Source organism: Schistocerca cancellata, chromosome 7 (genome assembly GCF_023864275.1).
Source record: "Schistocerca cancellata isolate TAMUIC-IGC-003103 chromosome 7, iqSchCanc2.1, whole genome shotgun sequence".
In the NCBI taxonomy this organism is placed as follows: domain Eukaryota; kingdom Metazoa; phylum Arthropoda; class Insecta; order Orthoptera; family Acrididae; genus Schistocerca; species Schistocerca cancellata.
Window position 1 is genome coordinate 334,778,138 of NC_064632.1, and position 26,271 is coordinate 334,804,408.

Genomic DNA, 26,271 nt, shown 5'->3' on the forward strand with positions numbered 1-26,271 from the left:
GAAAGGAGGATTGAAGACGAAGATCAACAGAAGCAAATCGAGAATAACGGAATGTAGTCGAATTAAATCAGGTGATGCTGAGGGAATTAGATTAGGAAATGAGCCACTTAAAGTAGTATATGTGTTTGGTTATCTGGGAAGCAAAATAACTGATGATGATCGAAGTAGAGAGGATATAAAATGTAGGCTTGCAATTGCAAGAAAAACTTTTATGAAGAAGAAAAATTTGCTAACATTGAGTATAGATTTAAGTGACAGGAAGTCGTTTTCTGAAAGTATTTGTGTAGAGTGTAGCCATGTGTGGAAGTGAAACATGGACCATAAATAGTTTAGACAGAGAGAATAGAAGATTTTGAAATGTGGTGCTACGGAAGATTGCTGAAGATTAGATGGGTAGATCACGTAACTAATGAGGAGGTACTGAATAGAATTGAGGAGAAGAGGAATATGTGGCACACCTTGACTAGAAGAATGGATCGGTTGATAGGACACATTCCGAGTCATCAAGAAATCGCCAATTTAGTATTGGAGGGAAGTGAAAGGGGGGGGGCGGAATGTAACATCGTAGAGAGAGACCAAGAGATGAATGCACTAAGCGGATTCAGAAGGATGTAGGTTGCAGTTGTTACTCAGAGAGCAAGAGGCTTGCACAGAATAGAGTAGCATGGAGAGCTGCACTCAAAAAGTCTCTCGACTGAAGACCCCAACAATAACCTGTTAAGCGGCATGCCGAGATGGCGAAACACATGTGCGAGCAAGAAGTTAACCGTTTGAGAGGGGAAGCTAAGCTGAAGATAACCGTCAGCAGCAACTCTGAGTGATCATATAAATCAAGAGACCGGAAGGTTACGTAATCATATGGTTCAGAGGAGGTTACAAGCAATGTTGTCTTCCGTTTGCGAAGTAAGCAGAGGTTCAACGATATATAATGTATGTAATACGCAATAAGAGGCTGGTTTATTATGGTTTCGTCAAAATTTTAATGCTATTTTCCTGGAGCCTCTTTGTTCGTCAGTCTCTGACTTGTCTGTCCGTGCGAATGTTATTCACGGTTGACATTTTTACAATAGAGTATTTTAATCCCGTTTTAAAACACTGTTTAATGCGCTTTATAAATAAAACGTGGTGTTTTTAATCAGTGTTCGAAACAAATGTAAGTTTGCGATTTTTTACGGATTTCTACCCGACAACGAGATGAGTCTCATGTGGGGAGTTGGGGGTTAGGTCCCACCACATCTCAATAAGGGAAGGGGTTGGTCCAAATATTAAAGAAAACCCCTCACGTTATTAATTGACGAATTCCCAAACCTCCAGATGTCAGACACTCAGATCCGTACCAAACGTTGCATGTCGAAAGAGTCTCCACCAGAACTCCGTTTTAGTTCGTGCTATGTGCCGTCGTGCAGTAGAACGGTCGTAAACGTTAGTTGAAAGTAACACCAGAAATATGGAGCACAGTATAAGCGTATCTCTGAGTACCTAATATCTATAGCTTCCGTGTGGAAGTTGCTAGAGCGTTAGATCGTCGTAGCAAGGGTCATACTTCAATGACGACTTTTTTTTTAAATGTATTATGCGTGAAAGTGTTACGTTGGGCTATTACTGCACCCTCTCGTGTGGGAACTGTTTCTTTATTCTATTGTTCCAATTGTTTGGGTTTATTCGGTGAAACTGGAAATGCATTAGCTGCTTCATCACGAGTGGTGTCTGTTCTGTCGCACATATCCGACAGAACATCACGTCTATTTATACAAATGTACGCTATAGGTTTGTTACTTTCAACTAAAGAAGCGAAAGCAGACTGCCAAAAGAACATTGCTACCAACACCGAAAAATTCATTTACATATCAGGAAAATGTTCTCCCGTATAACACTTATACGGATAAACAGTTTAAACATATTGGGTTTGAACGAGGGATCTTTGGCACGACGTGGACCAGCTCTCCCACGCGAGGTGTACGAAGCTATCGCTCACATCTACGCCTTTCCTGTGCTCCGTAGTTGTGATGTTACTTTTAATTGCCATTTGTCTATCTTCTACTGGACGTCAGCACATAGCACGAACTAAACCATTGTTTTGATTGATGCTCTATCGACATACAACGTTTGGTACCGATCTGAGTGTCACACATCTGGAGGTTGGCGTGTAAGACATTTCCACTGTGTTTCTGTGTTCTCGACCGGTGCGGGCTGCTCCTCCGTCTTGTCATGAGTTGCACAGCATATCGTATTGCAGAAGCGTGAACCGCATCTAACAGATGACGTCAGTTACAATATTTTCAGACGTTCTTCATCGGTATTTGGATTGCTAAATATACCAACCGTTTCATATTTGCAATAGAACTACTTCAACAACTTACTTGCTTTTTCTAATTTGACGTAGTAATTCCTGCAGAAACTACTGTTATGTATTTTAATCACGAAAGTTTCGGTGAATATTTGGCTTTCTTGTCTCTTGACACAAACGGTGTTGCACCTCGCCTTTCTTGTAGAAAAACCACACGCAAGAATATTACATTGTGTTAGGAATTTAAAAGAGTTTTTAGGAATCTGTTACGAGCTAGCCGATTAGTCTGGAGTGGTCCATAAAATCTTATAGTGTACCATAAAAACTGGCCGAGTATATCACTTTCTAAACTTGTACTAAAAGCTGTCAGTGTAGTGACAGTAGCAACGGCTGGGGATGCTCGCAACTATACGTCTAGTAACTACCGTAAAAATGGATAACACACTGGTGGAAAGAAAGAAACATAGCGTTGTCGGTTGGGAGACCCCGACAGATAGGTGCAGATGGTCCATTGGAAAGGAATTTCATCATACGCTCACAGAAGCTCCCATGTGAAATATGAGAGTTGTGTCCTGCGTGAACCTGAATAGCAAAAATAGGTGAAGAATCCCCAAAATGCAGTGAGATTTTTAGACGGCAAGTATGTCACAAGCCGTATATCATCTATCTTAGGTCAGAACCTGAACACTTCTTCCTCTTAAATGCATTATTTTCCCTCAGTTTTCTTCTTCACACCACAATGACCACAGTCTGGCATTTCATAGTTAGTAAAAATCAGCGTATTCTCATGGGACATAATGGCATTCGCTTGTACAACCTATTATATTGCCCATCTAGATAGATTGCATTCATTTTCGGAATGAGCAATTTCCGTTCCACATCTCAAATCTGTAGGTAAGAATAAAATAATTTACCCACATACATGTTACTAAATAATAATATCTTCTGGCTCTAGGCTAACGTAAAGACTTTCAATTCGACACCACTTTGGCGACTTTCGTGTCGCTAACCTACCAATAATCCAGCAAGGGAAAGGAGTGATATAATTTAACGTGGAATTCAAGCCCCGTATCATTCCTGGCGACTCTACACGTTGTTTCCATTGTTTGGCGGTTGTCTTGTCAATAATTTTATCGTAATAAAATAATCGTGATAAGTGTCTCATTAGGTACTCATAACTTACATCATTCGTTATTTTGAGGGAAATCTAATTTTTTGCGTCCCCGCCAGGCTTACAGCTCATCACCTAGCAGACGGAATATTAAGTGTGGTTATTGGAAGATTATACTTTAACTTCCCATCGACAGTGAGAACATAAGAAATAGCACGCAAGCTCGGTTAGGAAAAGATATGGAAGAAAATCGGCTGTGGCCTTTCAAAGGAATCATCTCGACATTTACCTTTAGCAATTGAGGGAAATCACATGAAACCTAAATCTGAATGGCTGGAGGAGGGTTTGAACCTTGGTCATCATGAAATGGTAAGATCCCATATTCGATTTTGTTATTAGGCGTCATTAGAGATGGAGTATGGTCTTCGATTGGACAAGAATTGGGTGTAAACTGTTTGTGTGTTTCTCAACAGAGCTAACCCGTCGCTTGTACAGGTATTTTAACGAAACGACGGGGAACCCAATCAATGTTGGAGCCCCAAAAATAATTAGAAAAGCGCTCTTTGCTATTGATAGTCTATACAAGGTGGGAACAACGTAATGTCACAGCTTCAATACACATGTGGTTTAGTAAACGACGAATGGCTGATCGATGATCAACATGTGCACATGCTTCATGGGAACAATAATGGTGGCTGTCATACCTGCTGCCTAACACATAGGCACGTATTTGCTCCGTTCGTAGGAAAGCCGAAGGATATGTATTATTATAGTAACTTGTTTCTGAGAAGTGTAATTACTTACTTTTGCAGCGCTGGAAACCACGCAATTATCTTGCTAATACAGAAATTGTGGACACGTACCTGAAATAAAAGAGAAAAAAGTTATCGCCCTATCAGAAATAAAATAGACATTTTACACGCATTATATAGTACACTCATGAACCAAGAAATTATCACCACTGCCCACTGAGATTAAAAGCCTCCTGGAGGAGTTGCGGACACATAACGAGGTTAAGGAAAGTGCTCTGTCCAAACCCATTAATGTGACCACATGTCAAATCCCTGAACAACCATCTTTCGCAACGCAGATCGGAAGAGAGTCATTGAGGTTGTGGAAGGTGCCGACAGGGAGGTGGAGCTATGAGGACTCCAGTGACACGGACATCAGCGCGAGGTTTCTCGGCTGAGTCCGATCGAGGTGGTCACAAAGATTCTCGATTGCGTTTAAATCCGGGAAGTTTGGTGGCCAGATACTACGGTAAACCCATCCTAGCGCTCTTCGAGCCACGTATGTAGCCTGGGAGCTGTGTGACACGTTGTGGTATCCTGTTAGTAGATGCAATCGTGCCGAGGAAAAACGAATTGCTTGTAGAGGTGAACATGGTCCCAAAAATAGAATGTCGATATCGCCCAGGGAATGCCACGAAAATATTCCCCAGGCCTCCCTCTCCATCTGGACCCTACCAACGATTGTTCGAGGGACTTTGCTTTCAGACGTTCACGCCGATGGAAGATAAAACGTGATTCATCACAGAAGGCCATCTGTTGCCACTCAGTGGACGTCTAGTTGCCTTAGTGAAGTGCACATTCAAGCCTTCATCGCCCATGAACAGCAGTCAGCGTGGGTGCATGAACCTGGCGCCAGCTGCTGAGGTCCATACACAGAAACGTTCACTGAACGGCCATTGAGGACACACAGCTGTTAGCCCCTTGGTTCAGATTGGTGCTCAGTTACCAAACAGTTCCATCAGAGCATGTTTTGGATTGCGCCATTTTGCCATGCACAGTATACTTTAACAACTGTGGCATGCGAACAGTTTACAAAATTGGCTGTTCCGGAAATGATTCTAGTCGTGGCCCAAAAGCCGATGATGCTTCCCTTCTGGGCCTCAGATACACTACTGGCCATTAAAGTTGCTACACCACGAAGACGACGTTCTACAGATGCGAAATTTAACCCACAGGAAGAAGATGCTGTGATATGCAAATGATTAGCTTTTCAGAGCAGTCACATAATGTTGGTGCCGGTGTCGATACCTACAACGTGCTGACATGAGGAAAGTTTCCAACCGATTTATCATACACAAGCAGCAGTTGACCGGCGTTGCCTGGTGAAACGTTGTTGTGATGCCACGTGTAAGGAGGAGAAATGCGTACCATCACGTTTCCGACTTTGATAAAGGTCCGATTGTAGCCTATCGCGATTGCGGTTTATCGTATCGCGACATTGCAGCTCGCGTTGGTCGAGATGCAATGACTGTTGGCAGAATATGGAATCGCTGGGTTCAAGGAGGGTAATGCGGAACGCCGTGCTGGATCCCAACGGCCTCGTATCACTAGCAGTCGAGATGACAGGCATCTTATCCGCAAGGCTGTAACGGATCGTGCAGTCACGTCTCGATCCCTGAGTCAACAGATGGGGAGACGCTTGCAAGACAACAACCATCTACACGAAGAGTTCGACGACGTTTGCAGCAGCATGGACTATCAGCTCGGAGATCATCGCTGCGGTTACCCTTGACGCTGCATCACAGACAGGGGCGCCTGCGATGGTGTACTCAACGACGAACCTGGGTGCACGAATGGCAAAACGTCATTTTCTTCGGATGAATCCAGGTTCTGTTTACAGCATCATGATAGTTGCATCCGTGTTTGGTGACATCGCGGTGAACGGACATTGGAAGCGTGTATTCGTCATCGCCATACTGGCATGTTGCAGGTCCTGTACGGGCCTTTCTGGGTACAGAAAATGTTTGAGTGCTGCCCTGGCGAGCACATTCTCCAGATCTCTTAACAATTGAAAACGTCTGGTCAATGGTGTCCGAGCAACTGGCTCGTCACAATACGCCAGTCACTACTCTTGATGAACTGTGGTATCGTGTTGAAGCTGCATGGGCAGCTGTACCTATACACGCCATACAAGCTCTGTTTGACTCAATGCCTAGGCGTATCAAGGCCGTTATTACAGCCAGAGGTGGTTGTTCTGCGTACTGGTTTCTCAGTGTATATGCAAGCAAATTGCGTGAAAATGTAATCACATGTCAGTTCTAGTGTAATATATTTGTCCAATGAATACCCGTTTATTTTCTGCGTTTGTTCTTGGTGTAGCAATTTTAATGGCCAATGGTGTAAATGGCTCCGTTTCCGCTTTATGAAAACGACTGCACCGTTTCCTGCATCCCCCAACAGGCTGCCATCTGCTCTATGTAAGTTGTTACTGCACGTTGATGTTTTTGTCGAACGGAGGCGGTGATCACTTGCATATGACTGGTCTGTGTATATGCGCCGAGCGAAGCTGCTCGGCAGTCTGCGTGCTAATTTCGTGAGCATTTATAAAATGTGGATGGAGAATGGTGAAACGAGTCCGCGACAGGCCGTTGGATGACCACGTCTCGTTACAGAACAAGGAGGCCGCAGGGTTGCCCTCTCTGTAGTCCTGTAGAGCATGACAGGGTTCGATCTGCGGCAGACTGTACACCACTGGTGTAGGTGTAAATGTTTCAGAGAACATTGTTCAAAAAATGGTTCAAATGGCTCTGAGCACTATCGGACTCAACTGCTGTGGTCATAAGTCCCCTAGAACTTAGAACTACTTAAACCTAACTAACCTAAGGACGTCACACACATCCATGCCCGAGGCAGGATTCGAACCTGCGACCGTAGCGGTCGTGCGGTTCCAGACTGTAGCGCCTTTAACCGCTCGGCCACTCCGGCCGGCCAACATTATTCAACTCGTATTGTTAAAAACTGGACTCTGCAGCAGATGACGCCTTACTGTTCCGTTGTTAACCCACAAGATTTCGTCAGCTACAATTACAGTGGACATAGGATCCTTGAGTTGGATCGTGTATCAATGGAAACATATTGCCTGGTCTAAAGAATACCGTTTCTCGTAGCACAAGGTTGATGCTTGTGCCTGGCTACGTCATCACCCAAATAAACTGTTTCTCGAAACATGCATCCCGCTGTGGCAAAGGTCAGAGGACGTAGTACGAGGTGCATTCAAGTTCTAAGGCCTCTGATTTTTTTTTCTCCGGACTGGAAAGAGATAGAAACATGCTCATTGTTTTAAGAACGAGGCCGCGTTCATTGTCAATACGTCCCAGACATGGCAGCACCGTACGGTAGATAAAATTTTACCGCCAGCGGCGAGAATGAGAACTGTTTTAAATACTTAAAATGGCGACGTTTTCCTTACTTGAACAGCGTGCAATCATTCGTTTTCTGAATTTGCGTGGTGTGAAACCAATTGAAATTCATCGACAGTTGAAGGAGACATGTAGTGACGGAGTTATGGATGTGTCGAAAGTGCGTTCGTGGGTGCGACAGTTTAATGAAGGCAGAACATCGTGTGACAACAATCCGAAACAACCTCGGCCTCGCACATGCCGGTCTGACGACATGATCGAGAAAGTGGAGAGAATTGTTTTGGGGGATCGCCGAATGACTGTTGAACACATCGCCTCCAGAGTTGGCATTTCTGTGGGTTCTGTGCACACAATCCTGCATGACGACCTGAAAATGCGAAAAGTGTCATCCAGGTGGGTGCCACGAATGCTGACGGACGACCACACGGCTGCCCGTGTGGCATGTTGCCAAGCAATGTTGACGCGCAACGACAGCATGAATGGGACTTTCTTTTCGTCGGTTGTGACAATGGATGAGACGTGGATGCCATTTTTCAATCCAGAAACAAAGCGCCAGTCAGCTCAATGGAAGCACACACATTCACCGTCACCAAAAAAATTTCGGGTAACCGCCAGTGCTGAAAAAATGATGGTGTCCATGTTCTGGGACAGCGAGGGCGTAATCCTTACCCATTGCGTTCCAAAGGGTACTACAGTAACAGGTGCATCCTACGAAAATGTTTTGAAGAACAAATTCCTTCCTGCACTGCAACAAAAACGTCCGGGAAGGGCTGCGTGTGTGCTGTTTCACCAAGACAACGCACCCGCGCATCGAGCTAACGTTACGCAACAGTTTCTTCTTGATAACAACTTTGAAGTGATTCCTCATGTTCCCTACTCACCTGTCCTGGCTCCTAGTGACTTTTGGCTTTTTCCAACAATGAAAGACACTCTCCGTGGCCGCATATTCACCAGCCGTGCTGCTATTGCCTCAGCGATTTTCCAGTGGTCAAAACAGACTCCTAAAGTAGCCTTCGCCGCTGCCATGGAATCATGGCGTCAGCGTTGTGAAAAATGTGTTCGTCTGCAGGGTGATTACGTCGAGAAGTAACGCCAGTTTCATTGATTTCGGGTGAATAGTTAATTAGAAAAAAAATCGGAGGCCTTAGAACTTGAATGCACCTCGTATTATGCACTACGACACCTGTGGAGTACATGAACTTGTAGCAAACCAACTGCATGTTTGATGTCATACCCAATAGCGATGGTATCTTCCAGCAGGATAACAGTCGTGTCATACGGCGCGGATCGTGCGACAGTGGTAACGAAGATTTTTGTGAGGTAAGTGATTCATGAAAGGTATAGGTTATTGTTAGTCAGGGCCATTCTTTTGTAGGGATTATTGAAAGATTACGTTCCACTAAAAAATATTGTGTGTCAGTTTAGTGATGATCAGAATAAGTAAAGAGAAAACTGTCTCAGTACGTTGAGTTTCGCTCAGCTATTTGAAAATCATATATCGTAAGAATTTTTCCAGCACTGTCATTCTTAATTTTTCAAAGGGGTCGTTTCGTTGTCTGTCGCTGACAATCACTATCTCTTCTCTCTTCGCCTTTCACTGCTGTTGTCTTTTTGGATCTCCATTTCTCTTTCACTGTTACTTTCTCTCTCCTACCATTACTGTCACCTCTTTCTTTTTCTCCCACTGACACTGTCTCCTCTCTCTTACGTTATCACTGTCTGTTTGGTACTCTCTTTCAGCACAAAAAAGTGCAAATGTGATTGCATGCCAGACGTTTTGGTGAGGGAGGCTGAATGAACATACAGGCATCTGATTCCACACTTTTGAGTCAGAGTCTTTTAAAGACTAGCATATTTGCCTCTTTTGCACTCTGGCAAAAGCATTTTTCAGCTGGTTTCCTTCTTTTCCCTCTTGCGACACTGTGTGCTGCTTATATAAACGAATTCTGTTGATCAGTAAAATTGTGACAGTTTTTTTATATCCTTCGTGATATTTTTATATTGTTATGTGCTTAAAGGACAAATAAGTACGCATCATGTAAGGATAACACAAAATCGTCTACCATCCAAAGAAAGTCCACTTTACCCTAGTTAACTTGATAATGCACAGTAATCTTAGGCTACACCTATAGAAACCAAAAAATGCGGTGTTTGATTTGCAAATACAGAGAATTTATTATAACAAAACCATTATTTGTAAGGTACCTACACCGTCTGGTGGCATCATCGAATAATTTCTTGCTCAAGACAATCTGTATAGGCATGGAGTGCAAATGATACGGAGACAGTACGTAATAAGGTTTTACTAATGACTAAATGAAGTTTTACTAATGAGTAAAACTTTATTACCCACTGTCTGTGTATAATTTGCACTTTACGCCTATACAGGCTGCCTTGACCAGGAAATTATTCGATGATGCCACCAGATGACGTAGGCATCTTAAAATGGTTTTGTCATAATAAATTCTTTTTATTTGCAAATCAAACACCGCATTTTTTGGTTTATATAAGAGTAGCCTAAAAATACTGTCCACTGTTATGTTAACTAGTGGAAAGTGAACTTTCTTTGGATGGTAGACGATTACAAGCATAGTTTGATGACCTCCGAACGTTTGTGATGACACCAGGGCCGTTGCCACATATTCACTACGTCAGTTAAAAATACATTTATGTCTAACAGTTATACCAGATATTAATTGCACATTTAACATGCATACGTACGGTAACTGTCGTCAGCTGGATCTCAGCAACAGATGATAATATCGAAAAATGTTTCAATGTTCCCCGAGAATACCATCCTAAGAACATGTAGCATTAATTTCGACTATCTGCCATGAACAGAAATAATAGAAGTGGCCATCCCCACAACTGAAACTTTTGGTACCTAAAAACACTAGTTTTTTCGGTGTTCCATGATAACGGAAACGGGACAATGGGGTTTCTAGACAAATGTCTAAAGAATGGACAGTTAAAACGTGAGTCTTTTATCTTCGTTAGTTATTTAGATACTTGCTGCCCATAGTGTGGAAACCGCTAAAACCGGGTTTTTCGGTTTTCTGCATAAGTAAGGTAACTTTGAACCTCTGGATCCCGGTAACGAAGAACATTAAATTACGATTACACTGTCAAAATTTGGATGATACGGCACGAATAGAAATTATAGATGTGGCCAGCTACACAATTGGTACTTTTGGCACCCAAAAATCATGGTTTACCTTTGTTTTCTCAGGAACTGCCCATGAACAAATGGTGCTTCTATGAACGGTCCAGGACCCACAATAGACCATACGTAAAGTGACAGAACGATCCGATTTGCTCAGTGTGGCTGAGCTGGAGGAAGTGTGTTAATGTTTAAATTTTGATCCTTTACTGTATGTTAGCTACAGTATCCCCGTTATTCGGGTAGGCATACAAATGGGTGTTCTGTTGAGATCCATCCCAAACACATTTAACCCCTTGTCTCTGTGATAAATAGAATGAAAAATCGCATTTTAGGGCGCAGCTTTTTGGAACGTGTTGGTTCCGTCCACTATATGTTCACTTTTCGATACTGTCCCCAAAACATGTTGCATAATAAATCGACTTTAGATGTGGGAAAATCTGCGCTGCACGAACAATGAAAATGTAAAACATACTACATATATAAACTACTGTATGTGTGTGTGTGCGCGCGCGCGCGCGCGCGCGCGTAGGAAGGTGTAAGGGATAAAATGTTTTGAAATTATGTGTAGAGTTTGTTGGAAGTTGCTAAGTGCTCACATTCTCAAATACTGGATGAATATAGTCTGGGTAAACTGTGTGTGGCAAGTTATGCATCCTAAAGCCATATACACAGTTTGTAACTTTAATATTAAACTTGTTCTGTGAAACCTTTAAGTGAGGTTATACATCTTAATAAGCAGACTGACAACGTTTCAGTTTTTTCAAATTCGGTCAAGAATTATATGAAACACTGAAAATCAAATCTTTATTGCCCCTAGAAGCTGTCAGATAGGCAACCTGCAACTGATAATGGGTCATCAGGTGACCATTTAGTAAGACATATTTTGTATAAGTTTTTGTAGGTTAGGCGTTAATAAGATGGGTAGATATCTATTACGAATTAGGTACTTGAAGCATCTCACAACTGTTTCGTTTTAAGGAGGCTCTACCAGAGTTCTGCTGCTTTACCTAAGCATGTTACACATTTCCAAGGAAAAGTGCTGAAGTAAATTGAAATTAAACAACTTACAAAAAAGTTCTTGGCATTCTATATATTGCCTAGGCATTCTACACAGTGCTTCGATTTTTAGTTAACATATACAGTACTGCACATATAAACTACTGTACGTTGCCAAAAACGTAAGTCCGCATCGTACTGGAAATTTAAATGCTGCATTTACTGGTTAGCACACTGGACTCGCATTCGGGAGGACGACGGTTCAATCCCGTCTCCGGCCATCCTGATTTAGGTTTTCCGTGATTTCCCTAAATCGTTTCAGGCAAATGCCGGGATGGTTCCTTTGAAAGGGCACGGCCGATTTCCTTCCCCATCCTTCCCTAACCCGAGCTTGCGCTCCGTCTCTAATGACCTCGCTGTCGACGGGACGTTAAACACCACTAACCTAACCTAACCTGCATTTACTGTAGAATGGTACGTACTTTACAAGATATTTACGGTCGTCTAGTGATGTGGTCCAAGGCAGGCAAAGAGACATTATTAAATTGCATGGTGTTGATGCCATGGAAAAATTTTCATCCGCAGTATCTTCTAAAATTAAAGATACGTATTTATTCCTGATGCTCATGTTGGTTACTATACGACTCTTTCAGACACTTTTAGGCGGTCACAAAGCTGGGCTGGTTTCAGCAAGCGAGATGAGCACGTTTTGACTTTGTTGTGTCGTTCTGACCATCATTGATGCCATACGTTACTCGTTATCGGCCTCAAGTGAAGCGAAAGGGAAGAGACAGAATGCGTTCAACATTTTACAATAAATTAACTTGGGGTGAATAATAACCGATACAGAAATGTGCCGGCGTTCCATACGGCAATGAAAAACCATACCGAATTATAGTAAATTCCAAATTACTGAAGTCCGAATTACCGAGGGTTTACTCTACTTAGGTTGAGTGTTTCTGTTGTTGCTGACAATATGTTTATAGCGATAAAAATTCAAAGAAAGGCTGCCACTCGTCTGTTTTGCAATTACGTCAATTCTCATTTACTTTTAATTATACTCTGTTTGAATCCATAAGGAATGTACCAAATTTTGATGCCTGCTAACACCGTTGCGTACGCAGAGCACACGATACATACGCCTTAACTCTAACGTACAGACATTACGATCCCCCCTGTTGCTAACAGCAAGCTCGTCTGTAAACGCTTACCATTAGCAACATAATTATAGATTCTGTACCTAAGTAAGAATTGTCCAGTTACCAAACCCTGCCGTACGATCAAAACAGCTCGGATAGTCTACTGACAAAATTTTATGCTCATAGTTTCCGCAGATGTTTTTGTTCGTGTTGGCAAATAACGTTGGATAAGCATCCTTTATTCCATAATATCTTAGGACCACTTCTTGGTGGCTCTTTGTGCCTACTACTCTACACTTGCTCATATCGATAGAATAATTTTGTAAAAAAAAAAAAAAACGAATTTACAGTATCTCACACGTTTGATGAATTACTGTAGCTCAATAAGTTTCCGTGACTTGTGCGAGGGAAGGGTACGTGCAGCAAAGGTGTTCTTTCCATGTGATGCTTTTAACAATGATTTGGCTCTAAGCACTATGGGACTTAACATCTGAGGTCATCAGTCCCCTAGACTTAGAACTACTTAAACCTAACTAACCTAAGCCATCACACACATTCATGCCTGAGGCAGGATGCGAACCTGCGACCGTAGCAGCGGCGCGGTTCCGGACTGAAGTGTCCAGAACTGCTTGGTCACAGCGGCCGGCTATTTAACAATGACGGTGAAGAAAAGAGTGTTATCGTGAACACAGCATTCCCAAAAAGTAACTTTAATTCTCCTGGAAGAAAATTAAGATGATTTTGTTTTGAGACACGTCGTCCATTTCTTCCTTCTCCTTTTACTGAAAATGAAGCTCGGGGCAAGGAAAACTACGCCACGGGTCTGGCTGGTGAGTTCTGGAGCTTCTTTCCGCGTATTTCCAGTCCTGGTGTAATAAACTTTTTATTTCCCGACTGGCAAGAAATACGGACGCACGCGCCTTCCCCCGCCGTCACGTGTTGGCCGAGTTACGGCAGACACAACTCGAAGTATTCCGCCATGACTCTCGTATTGGAAGCAGCAGCTCCAGCGTGGTAAGGCATCCAAGTTCCCTACGTCACTTCTCTTGGGCCCATCCCAATTCACCGATTTACGATTTTCCCGATACCAGCGTCTACTTAAAGGAAAACCCCTCTCTTTCGTCCACAAATCACCCATTCTGTTTTATTCGTTTGGTTTTTCTATGTATTTCTCATTTTGTTGCTCGATGTAAACATTGTCTCATAAAAACAATGTGAAGCACGAAAAAGACGTCGTCCGACATCAATGTCATTTAGTTCAAGTAAACGTCATCGACGGCTACGTAAATGATTAGAATTGCAATTCTCTGTGACCTCTGTGACAGGTGGAGTGGCCACCATAGCGAATCAGTGTTGTTTCCAGGCCTGGCACGGTGTAAATACGCTGTTTAGGTTTTTTTATTGGTAACACCACGTAGCGCTCTGTATCAAAATCACTGGCTGTGCTGTGTGCAGTCTGTGGCTGGTTTGCATTGTTGTTGGCTATTGTAGTGTTGGGCAGCCGGATGTTAACAGCGCGTAGCGTTGCGCAGTTGGAGGTGAGCCGCCAGCAGTGGTGGATGTGGGGAGAGAGATGGCGGAGTTTTGAGAGCGGGTGATCTGGACGTGTGTCCATCAGAGACAGTAAATTTGTAAGACTGGATGCCATGAACTGCTATATATATTATGACTTTTGAACACTATTAAAGTAAATACATTGTTTGTTCTCTATCAATATCTTTCATTTGCTAATTGTGCCTATCAGTAGTTAGTGCCTTCAGTAGTTAGAATCTTTTATTTAGCTGGCAGTAGAGGCGCTCGCTGTATTGCAGTAGTTCGAGTAACGAAGATTTTTGTGAGGTAAGTGATTTGTGAAAAGTATAGGTTAATGTTAGTCAGGGGCATTCTTTTCTAGGGATTATTCAAAGTCAGATTGCGTTGCGCTAAAAATATTGTGTGTCGGTTTAAGCACAGTCATTTATAAATTTTCTTAGGGGACGTTACAACGGTATATGAGGTGTGATATACAAGGTGTTTCACGAAGATATGAAAATATTTTAATATATTATTCTACAAGTAAAACTAAAGAAAAAAGTTCATATAAACATAAGTCCCCAAATGTTTGGTTACGGAGTTACGGCTATTAAAACGTTTTGCCTGAAATTTAGCAACTTCGCTAATATGAAGGCATCGCGAAACTGTATGAGGTTAAAGTAAAGCATGATTTCCATTTATTTTGTTGTTATTGGTCTGGTGAATCTAACAAAACATGTCCCAGACGTGTATCTGCAGTAGTTTTCGATAACATCCAGAGAAGCAGAGAAATAATTTCGTAAAATTTTTAATTTATCAACTACTTGGCCAAATTTGTTTTTTAAATTCTACACAATTGCACAAAGTTTTCAACAGAAGTTGTAGAGAAATTTAATGTGAAATTGAATGTAGAGTGCACAACTTCCTTAACACTGAGCTTTATTTTTTCCGGTTTAACGTGAGTTCACGTGTGCTATGGTACTAATAAAAGCAGATTATCCGGCATATTCACACATTTTCAGTTAACGTTATTACCATCATTTTTCCAACCTAATCTAATCCAACCTAACATAACGCAACCCTTGGTATCGGGAGACATCAGCTATTACTTGAGGTCATAGATGGTAGTGACTGAGGGAACTTGCGACAACATCGTGATCCAAACAGGATAATGCTGGTCAACACATGGCACACGTCTCTGTGAACTGTTTGCAGGATGTTGAGGTATACGGTACTCCCGTGACCTGCAGCATCCACAGAGCTGCCGGCGATAGAACATGTGTGTGACTTGACAGGAAGTCAACTCCATCCCACTGTGAGTATCCATGGTATGAAGGACCAGTTACAACGGGTTTGGGAGAGTTTGCCATAGGAGAGAATACAGGGGCTTTATGGTACCCTTCCCACCCAAATCAGTTGACCCTCCAGGCCAGAGGAGGTGCAACGTTATCCTGATAAGTAGATTCATACTGCCAAGGCCTTTGTAAATTTTACTCGACTTTGTAGTGATTGAAATAACGTCACACACATTTTCAGCCTATGAAGTTTTATTTCGTTTTCGACTTCCCTTTCTTTGTCAGACAGTACCTATGTAAACAGGGTATTTCTCACGCGAATGTAAAAGGTGCGAGCGCTGGTAGAGTGGGTCATAACAAGCAACTTCCACAGAGCAACGCCACTAGACGTCATTCAAGATCGTCACTCGCCGCCGTGAAGGTAGGCATAAAACTCGCCATACTAGTCTAAATGGTAGTAGGTATTCCGGGTGGGACAATATTACGGAGTTTGTTTCGGCATTTAGTGGGACGCGAACGCGTGGCGTTAGTCAGTGCAAATGCATGTTTAACGCGATGTCGCACTGACAGTGGCACCTGTGCGCACTGCAGTGTGTGGTCCACCCTGCGTCATTGCGTCAAGATATGGGCACGCTCTTGTGTTTGGTACCGTGTGGCGCGGACAAGAAATGGACAGTTTTTCTTGTGAGGAAAGGGCAGACAGAACTGAGCTTACCGGGAAGCGGATGGAAAAGCTCTCGCTGTTCAACAGTTGCACGTTCAGCGCTTTCCGAAACAGCGAATGTCAGATTCACGCGGGTCCCTAAGAGAGACAGGTCCTTGAGGTAAATTTTCCACTGACAAGGCATCACAGTGGTGCATGTGCATTTGCGGTCTACTTCGAAAACCGGTGCGTTCTTTCTCTGGTATAGATGGGAATGAGCGTTTGGCGTCATTGGCCGGGAGGCCCCTTACGGGGCAGGTCCGGCCGCCTTGGTGCAGGTCTTATTACATTCGGCGCCACATTGGGCGACCTGCACGCCGGATGGGGAGGAAATGATGATGGAGACAACACAACACCCAGTCTCTGAGTGGAGAGAATCTCCGACCCGGGCGCGTAGGACGGCAATCCGTCACGCTGACCACTCAGTTATCGGGGCTGACTCTGATATAGATGTGGAGGCCAGATGAACGCGGTTTTCAATGTAAAGTGTGTGCGCCAGAGTTTGAAGCAGAGGTGTTTGCACTGCTGCAAAATACGCCGTCAAGAAGGTCATGCAGCGTTGCTCGAGAAATGGATGCAAGCAATTTCACGGTTTAGCGTGTGTGGAATGAAGATGATTGCACCCTTACCGCCTTCAGGGAGTTCAAGCATTTAACCCAGAAGATTTTACACGTCGCACTGACTTCTTCCAGTAGTTTTTGTAGAAGTGTGCTACTCAGCCTGAATGCCCACATTTCGTTCATGCGGCACGAGTTTATTTGGTTGAGATCTTTGGTGAAAACTGGATAGGTCACGGTAGTTCGGTGGCATGGTCTGCACGTACACGTACGGTCATGGGAAACATGAAATCTATTGTTTACGAAACACCTGTCGAGATGGATTAAGAGCTGACAGCACGTGTCCGACAGCCACAATCATTAGGTATAGGGACGGGAAAATCCGCACGCCACCTTTCATTGTGATCACCAAGAGCGCTTCTTTTACTGAGTGACGTGATGCAAAGGGAGCACACTGGAATCGCATTCGGAGAACAACGGTTAAAACCCGTGTCCATCTATCCAGATTTAGATTTTTCGTGATTTCCCGAAATTGCTCCAGGTATGTGTCGAGACAGTTCCTTTAAAACGGGCACGGCCGATTTTATGCCAAATCTTAACCCAATCCGAGCTTGTGCTCCAACCCTAATGACCTCGACGTAAACGGAACGTTAAACTCATTCTTCCTTGCTTTAAGAGCGCTTCGCCGTCAACGTTTAGTCTGGTTGGGTAGGTGATAATGTTATTGATCCATATACACTCCCCCAACGACTGCACGCAAACAGATACTTGGGCTTCTTAAATACTATCAGAGTTATTGGAATACGTTCCACTCAACTTGCGACAGTGCATGTGATGCCAAGATGACGGTACACCAACGCACTTCGTTCATGCGGCACGAGTTTATTTGGTTGAGATCTTTGGTGAAAACTGGATAGGTCACGGTAGTTCGGTGGCATGGTCTGCACGTGCACGTACGGTCATGGGACACATGAAATCTGTTGTTTACGAAACACCTGTCGAGATGGATTAAGAGCTGACAGCACGATTTATGATAGCCTTTAATGCAGTTCTTACTTTTTCAGGGGTGTTTCAAAGGAATCGACAATAACCCAGGTGTGTATCTAGGACCGCCTAATATCCAGTAGTTTTTGCTGTAGTTTACAAATAACGGCCATGAAACGTCAACCACAACTTTCTTTTACATTTGACACCTAGAAGTTGCAAACTTTGCCCTCTAGACTTGATATAATGTCGATTCGGATGGCAGGTTGTACGCACACATTCCTGGCAGCATGTGACTCTTTTAAATGACGCCTATTGCTGAATGTGAGGGGATGCACACATGCATTACTATTTGAAACTTGCGTCTTTTGACCCATTCTACCAGCCCTCCAATCTTTTACATTTATTTTAGAAACACCCCATATTTACAAGATCAAGAAATGTATAAGAAGGGGCATGTTCAGAGTTTTGGCTTTCCTTTGCGTCCATATGACTTTCAGTTTCTCAGAATGTCCTCTTTTCCTTTCATCGGATCAAGTTGCTCCAACTATGTTAGATTTCTTTGTCAGGTCAGTTGCTCAGTCCTGAATTATTTAGCTCATAATTTTCCGTCTGGTATCCGATGTATCAGTCTCTGTTATTACTGCTTTCTTCAAGTCTAACCTGCTTGGTTCCATTCTTTTAAATGAAACGGAAAGTGATGATAATGTGTTGTCTAATAACAAATGTTCATGGACGAAGATTTCAGGTATAGAGCTACCACAGCAAAAAGCAAATGCAGAGCTCCGAACTATGGAACAGACGGGCCAATCAATGTGTCATTCTCTACCAATGATATCTGTGGGATTTGGTTTGAGCCGCTACTTCTCAATCAAGTAGCTCCGCTATTGGCATCGGGAGGTTGAATACACCCCGTTCCAGTCTTCCGACCCAAGTCAGCTCTCTGACACTGCCGGGAGTAGAGCTCGGGTCAACCGATTAGCAACCAGCCATGTTGCTACAAAGGCGGTCAAGCCAACGAATCCTTTTTTTTTCGGATTTCACTAGGCTCTTATACGCGAATGACGATACAAAAGTTGAGATAAACTTAAACTTACGCGTATGACCATGAAGTTTACTCTGGAGCCAGTTGTAAGTTTGCATTACATGTAGAGGTTTGCCTGCCGCAGCTAGCTCGCAGACTCGCGCGTTCGTGACGGCAAAATGCACTCCATAGAGATGGCGTAATACAACAACAAAACTTCCCCAACAGGTGCGATTCAGTTAGAACTGTGCAGCGCGATTTTTGTTGAGAGTACTCCACTGTGTCGCTGGAGGATTCAATTACAACAGGCCCCTCGTCATGGTCAACAACGTGTAGAGTCAGCCATTCCTCTTGTGTCTTACTGGCACAATCTGAAGCGAGCTGTTTCTCAAACCATGCGGTATTCAGTTGATATAAGCCTTCTATGGGGAATATAGCAAGATCCGATTCCGTTCATCTGCTTTGAACCATGACGTCATATTTCGAGTGAAGGGCGTAGTCTACAACCTCCAAGGAGGAGACCAAAAGATATATCATCACCCTCGAAACAAACATAAAAAATACTCGAAATATTTAAAGCACTGATGAAATGAAATTAACGGGAAAACCCCAGGAAATAGGGAGTTTTGGGCGGGATAAAACTAAAAAAAGATAATAAAGCTAATTCCATAGCTGTTAACAAAATCGAAAAATGACACACACGAATTCCTCTAGAATAAACCGAATGAAAAAATGCATAAAAACGCACAACTGGAATCGCATATGTATATAGCTAAAACGACGACAGGAATGCAAGAGACATACCCACAAAACAACGACTTCTTCGTAAAATAACACGCACAAATTCCTCCAGAATAAACCGGACGAAAATGTACGAAAAGCACATTAGTCGAATAGCAGTGTACGCTGGGCCCTTGGGCCCATATAATTAAGACAACACAGCGATACCAGACAACACACCTTCCTCCTCCTCCACCCCCACCCCCCTCCCCCCGCCCGCAAAAAAACAAACAGATTGAGAAATGGCACACACGAATACGTCTCAAATAATAGAGCTCTAAAATAAACCGAACAAAAGAATGTAATAAACATACAACTGAAATCAAATATTTCACTTGACCAATGTGATTGAAACGGAGACAGCGACATCAGACACCCCCACAAAATAACGACATAATCGAAAAAAAAAAGCAAATGAATTCTTTCAGAATAAACTGAAAGAAAGTATAAAAGAATGGAATCGCACTGAAACGAAAAGTAACAGGTCAAAAACTAAAAACAAATAACTAACCAATAATACCAAAGACTCGGTCCCATTCAGCTGCACCATTACTACAAACCACATCACATAAACGAACATCAACCACAAGAGTGAGTCACCGACTCACGACTGCTGTAACAATAATCCATTTCATGAACGCCGCGCCTCCATGGAGTCAAATTCTAAAAAAGCTGACAAATATTTGCAAAAATAAAAATTACAACATCACTAGTAGTTTAACTGGCGACCATATGAGCTACGCACTTCACCTCAACAAACGCGCCACATTAAAAAAACAGCCAAATAAGTGTGGAAATAGAATTATAATCATAATCAGAAATCGATTTACTCACAACAACTTCAAATCTGCTCTAACCCAACTCTCGTAAACTGTGCCAAATACGAAAATAACCAGCGAAATATTTGTGAAGAAAAGGAAAATCGCTACTAGTTTCGCCTTCAGTAACTGTGGCTGTGCTATCAAGCTCCACACTGAGTTCACCCTCAGATCACGACATATTTGGAATAAACGGCATAGTTTACAAGCATCATAGATTGCACAAGCTACCAAGAGAACCACGGATAACAATTTATAAAATTTTGTTATATCATTCTGGCTGTGGAAATGGAAGACAGCATTCTATTTAGACGTGTGGTGCTGAGTAATGGGGCTACGTTATGCCACAAAGCAATAATATAAGGAATTGAGCAGCCGCTTATCGTAGACGAGCAAGAGATACTCTAACCCACGTCATGACCTTTTGTACCGCGTCCGGGGAAAGTTTAGTATGGCCCATACCACTCAAGTGAAATAGCACATTAAGACATGGCAGAAACATAAAGCGGCTAGAAAGTGCGGGATTTAATTCTGCACTACACTACTTAATTATTAATGGCAGTGGAATAAACAGGGCATCAGAAAGGACATTAAAACTTCGAAAATTCGTAAAAACTTAATCATACGACTTACAGACTTAAGTTGAGTCGGTGTAAGTTGATTGCTGACTGTTGCAGTGGGCTTGGCGCGGTAACGTCGCGTGTCTGCCTCAACTAATCAGGTAACGCGAGAGTGTAAACGTTTCTGTGGTAACACCTAAGTATTGTTGTGGCTCTGTAGACGGCAACTGTTTCCGCATGCAGCTGTTAGCATTTCGCAGACGGAAAAGCTGGTAACAGCGGTGCAAGCTATAAGAAACGTTATTATGAAGTCTCGACTATAATCTTGGTGGTATACTGGAGGAAGAAAGATCAAGTTTTGGCTCACATGGTACACTAGTACACAATCGCGTCACCACAAGCACTTGCCGGAGATACAGCAAAGATGACTGCCTTTAACGGTCCCGAGTGTGCGTGCTGTGTGTTTGGTTTGATAAGTCGAATTCTGTAACAACGTTCTGAGTATACTGCCGTAACATAAGTCATGTGACAAGCGATATGCACATATATAAATGGCAGTATTATCACGTACAGAAGAACATAACAGTTAATTGGCGTTGCTGTCATTTGCAGTCAGGTGATTCACGTGAAAAACTTTTAGAAGTGATTATAGCCACACGACGGGAATTAACAGACTTTGAATGCGGAATGGTAGTTGAAGCTAGACACATGGAACATTCCAGTTCGGTATTCGTTAGGTAATTCAATATTCCGAGGTCCACAGTCTCAAGACAGTGCCGAGGACACGAAATATCAAAGCATTACCTCTGACCACGGAAAACGCAGTCGCCGATGACCTTCGCTTAACGACCGAGACCAGCGGCATTCGCGTAGAGTTGTTTGTGCAAACAGGAAAAGCAACACTGCGTTAAATAACCTCTGGAATCTGTGTGAGACCTACGACGAACTTGTGCATTACGACATTGCTGCTAAATGTGGCGTTAATGCGCTATGGGAGCAGACGATCAACGCGACTGGCTTCGCTAGAGCACGACATCGCCCGTACCGCCTCTCCTACGCTACGGACCGTATCGATTGGACTCTTAGACGACCGTAAATCCGCGGCCTGTTCAGATAAGTCTCGATTTCATTCGTTAAGAGCTGATTGTAGAGATCGAGTCTACATCTACATCTACATCTACATCCATACTCCGCAATCCACCTGACGGTGTGTGGCGGAGGGTACCTTCAGTACCTCTATCGGTTCTCCCTTCTATTCCAGTCTCGTATTGTTCGTGGAAAGAAGGATTGTCGGTATGCCTCTGTGTGGGCTCTAATCTCTCTGATTTTATCCTCATGGTCTCTTCGCGAGATATACGTAGGAGGGAGCAATATACTGCTTGACTCTTCGGTGAAGGTATGTTCTCGAAACTTTGACAAAAGCCCGTACCGAACTACTGAGCGTCTGTCCTGCAGAGTCTTCCACTGGAGTTTATCTATCATCTCCGTAACGCTTTCGCGATTACTAAATGATCCTGTAACGAAGCGCGCTGCTCTCTGTTGGATCTTCTCTATGTCTTGTATCAACCCTATCTGGTACAGATCCCACACTGCTGAGCAGTATTCAAGCAGTGGGCGAACAAGCGTACTGTAACCTACTTCCTTTGTTTTCGGATTGCATTTCCTTAGGATTCTTCCAATGAATCTCAGTCTGGCATCTGCTTTACCGACGATCAACATTATATGATCATTCCATTTTAAATCACTCCTAATGCGTACACCCAGATAATTTATGGAATTAACTGCTTCCAGTTGCTGACCTGCTATTTTGTAGCTAAATGATAAAGGATCTATCTTTCTGTGTATTCGCAGCACATTACACTTGTCTACATTGAGATTCAATTGTCATTCCCTGCACCATGCGTCAATTCGCTGCAGATCCTCCTGCATTTCAGTACAATTTTGCATTGTTACAACCTCTCGATACATCACAGCATCATCTGCAAAAAGCCTCAGTGAACTTCCGATGTCATCCACCAGGTCATTTATGTATATTGTAAATAGCAATGGTCCTATGACACTCCCCTGCGGCACACCTGAAATCACTCTTACTTCGGAAGACTTCTCTCCATTGAGAATAACATGCTGCGTCCTGTTATCTAGGCACTCCTCAATCCAATCACACAATTGGTCTGATAGTCCGTATGCTCTTACTTTGTTCATTAAACGACTGTGCGGAACTGTATCGAACGCCTTGCGGAAGTCAAGAAACACGGCATCTACCTGTGAACCCGTGTCTATGGCCCTCTGAGTCTCGTGGACGAATAGCGCGAGCTGGGTTTCACATGACCGTCTTTTTCGAAACCCATGCTGATTCCTACAGAGTAGATTTCTAGTCTCCAGAAAAGTCATTATACTCGAACACAATACGTGTTCCAAAATTCTACAACTGATCCACGTTAGAGATATAGGTCTATAGTTCTGCACATCTGTTCGACGTCCCTTCTTGAAAACGGGGATGACCTGTGCCCTTTTCCAATCCTTTGGAACGCTACGCTCTTCTAGAGACCTACGGTACACCGCTGCAAGAAGGGGGGCAAGTTCCTTCGCGTACTCTGTGTAAAATTGAACTGGTGTCCCATCAGGTCCAGAGGCCTTTCCTCTTTTGAGCGATTTTAATTGTTTCTCTATCCCTCTGTCGTCTATTTCGATATCTACCATTTTGTCATCTGTGCGACAATCTAGAGAAGGAACTACAGTGCAATCTTCCTCTGTGAAACAACTTTGGTTCAAAAATGGTTCAAATGGCTCTGAGCACTATGGGACTCAACTGCTGAGGTCATTAGTCCCCTAGAACTTAGAACTAGTTAAACCTAACTAACCTAAGGACATCACAAACATCCATGCCCGAGGCAGGATTCGAACCTGCGACCGTAGCGGTCTTGCGGTTCCAGACTGCAGCGCCTTTAACCGCACGGCCACTTGGGCCGGCTGAAACAACTTTGGAAAAAGACATTTAGTATTTCGGCCTTTAGTCTGCCATCCTCTGTTTCAGTACCATTTTGGTCACAGAGTCTGGTGTAGACCCTGCGAGGCCATGGACCCAAGTTGTCAACAAGGCGCTATCTAGGCTGGTGATGGCTCCTTAATGCTATGGGCTGTGTTTACATCTAACGGACAGGGTTTTCTGGTTCAACTGAACCCATCATTGATTGCGAATAGCTACGTTCAGCTACTTGGACAACATTTGCAGCCATTCATAGTGTTCATGTTCCCAAACAACAATGGAATTTTTACGGATGACAGTAGTCCGTATCACAGGACCACAATTGATCACGATTTGTTTGAAGAATATTCTGGACAATTCAAGCTAATGATTTGGCCACCCAGATCGGCCGACACGAATCCCTTCGGATATAAATGGGACATGCAAAATATTCGCAATTATGGACGGCTATGGGAGCAACACGGCTCAATATTTGTGCAAGGGACTTCTAGCGACTTGAGTCCATGCCATGTCGAGATGCTGCACCACGCTAGGCAAAAGGAGTTCCGACCCGATATTAGGAAGTATTTCATGATAAATAAACTGGGAGCAGTCTTGATCCTACAATTTTTTAATGTTGTGACCGGTTTCGATATTTTTATAAGATCATCTTCAGACCTACAATGAACAATAATCCTTATAAACGTATATAGGACGAGTTCGTATATTCATAAAACACTAAATAACGCTGATTTACCAAAAATGTCTGACGGAGGCGGTGGCGCATGGCAACTCTTTTTCTTGTGGCTGTTGGTATACTGCAGCGTGAAGGACGCCAGCTGCTAATTAAATACTTGAAGCCGCGACTACCGTCTCCGGCATAACGTCATGGATAGCTAATCACGTAATTTGCATTTCTACCGCTTAAGAAAGTAACGTGGGAGTTACTATTAACTCATTATTACCATCTATAGAACTGATACAAGTTAAAACCTTATAGCTTATAAAATATAGTGTAAAAAGGTAATTACTGCGACTTAAATAGTTTGGCCCTCTATCATGTACTGTTATCGACCAAATCAAAGATGATAACTAGGACGCCACTATAGTAACAATGGCTACCTACTCGTCTTACTAGGGCCAAAGAGGCTATCTGTAGGGAAAGCGTCCTGGTCGCTCTTATGTTGCCAGGGAGACCCAACGAAGGTAGATCAGTACATGGTATGGGTAACCGGTATGCTCATGAATTACTGTTACCATTAAATTTTTAATTAAAAGACATCTCGTCAAAATAAATGTTACATGTAGAATCCGAATCAGTAGTGGAATGTTATAGAAACATAAAGTAAGAGCTATATTACCGTCACGGTCGTTGGTCTGCACAGATAGCCTCTTCGGCCCTAGTAGGACGAGTAGGTAACCACGGCTACTAGAGTGGCGTTCCTGTTATCATCCTTGTTTTGGTCGATAACAGTTCATGATAGAGGGCCACACTATTTAGGTCGCAGTAATTACCTTTTTACACTATGTTTTTTAAGGTATAAGATTTTAACTTTTTTTATAAGTTCTATAGATGGTAATAATGACTTAATAGTAACTCCCACGTTACTTTCTTAAGCGGTAGAAATGCAACAGACGTGATTAGCTATCCATGACGTTATGCCGGAGACGATAGTCGGGGCTTCAAGTATTTAATTAGCACCTGGCGTCCTTCACACTGCAGTACACCACCAGCCACAAGATAAAGAGTTGCCATGCGCCACCGCCTCCGTCAGACATTTTTGGTAAATCAGCGTTATTTAGTGTTTTATGAATATACGAACTCGTCCTATATACGTTTATAAGGATTATTGTTCATTGTAAGTCTGAAGATGATCTTATAAAAATATCGAAACCGGTCACCACATTAAAAAATTGTGCGATCAAGACTGCTTCCAGTTTATTTACAATAATTATAGGTCACTGTTTCCCATAATAAGAACTATGTTCTTTAAAATGTTAAAAGTATTTCATGAGTTTTGTCACCTCAGTACATGATAAAAATCCTCCTAATAGTCCTACTATTTGTTAGCGGCACAAGTATTTTATTGACACTCAACGTACGGTAATACATAACAAATCCTCGGATCGTCGCTGTGGATCAGACGACGTAGCGGAAGCGAGACACTGCATGGCGCCAACGTTCACCAAACATGGCACTTCTTTACTATTGCTTTTGTGTATTAAT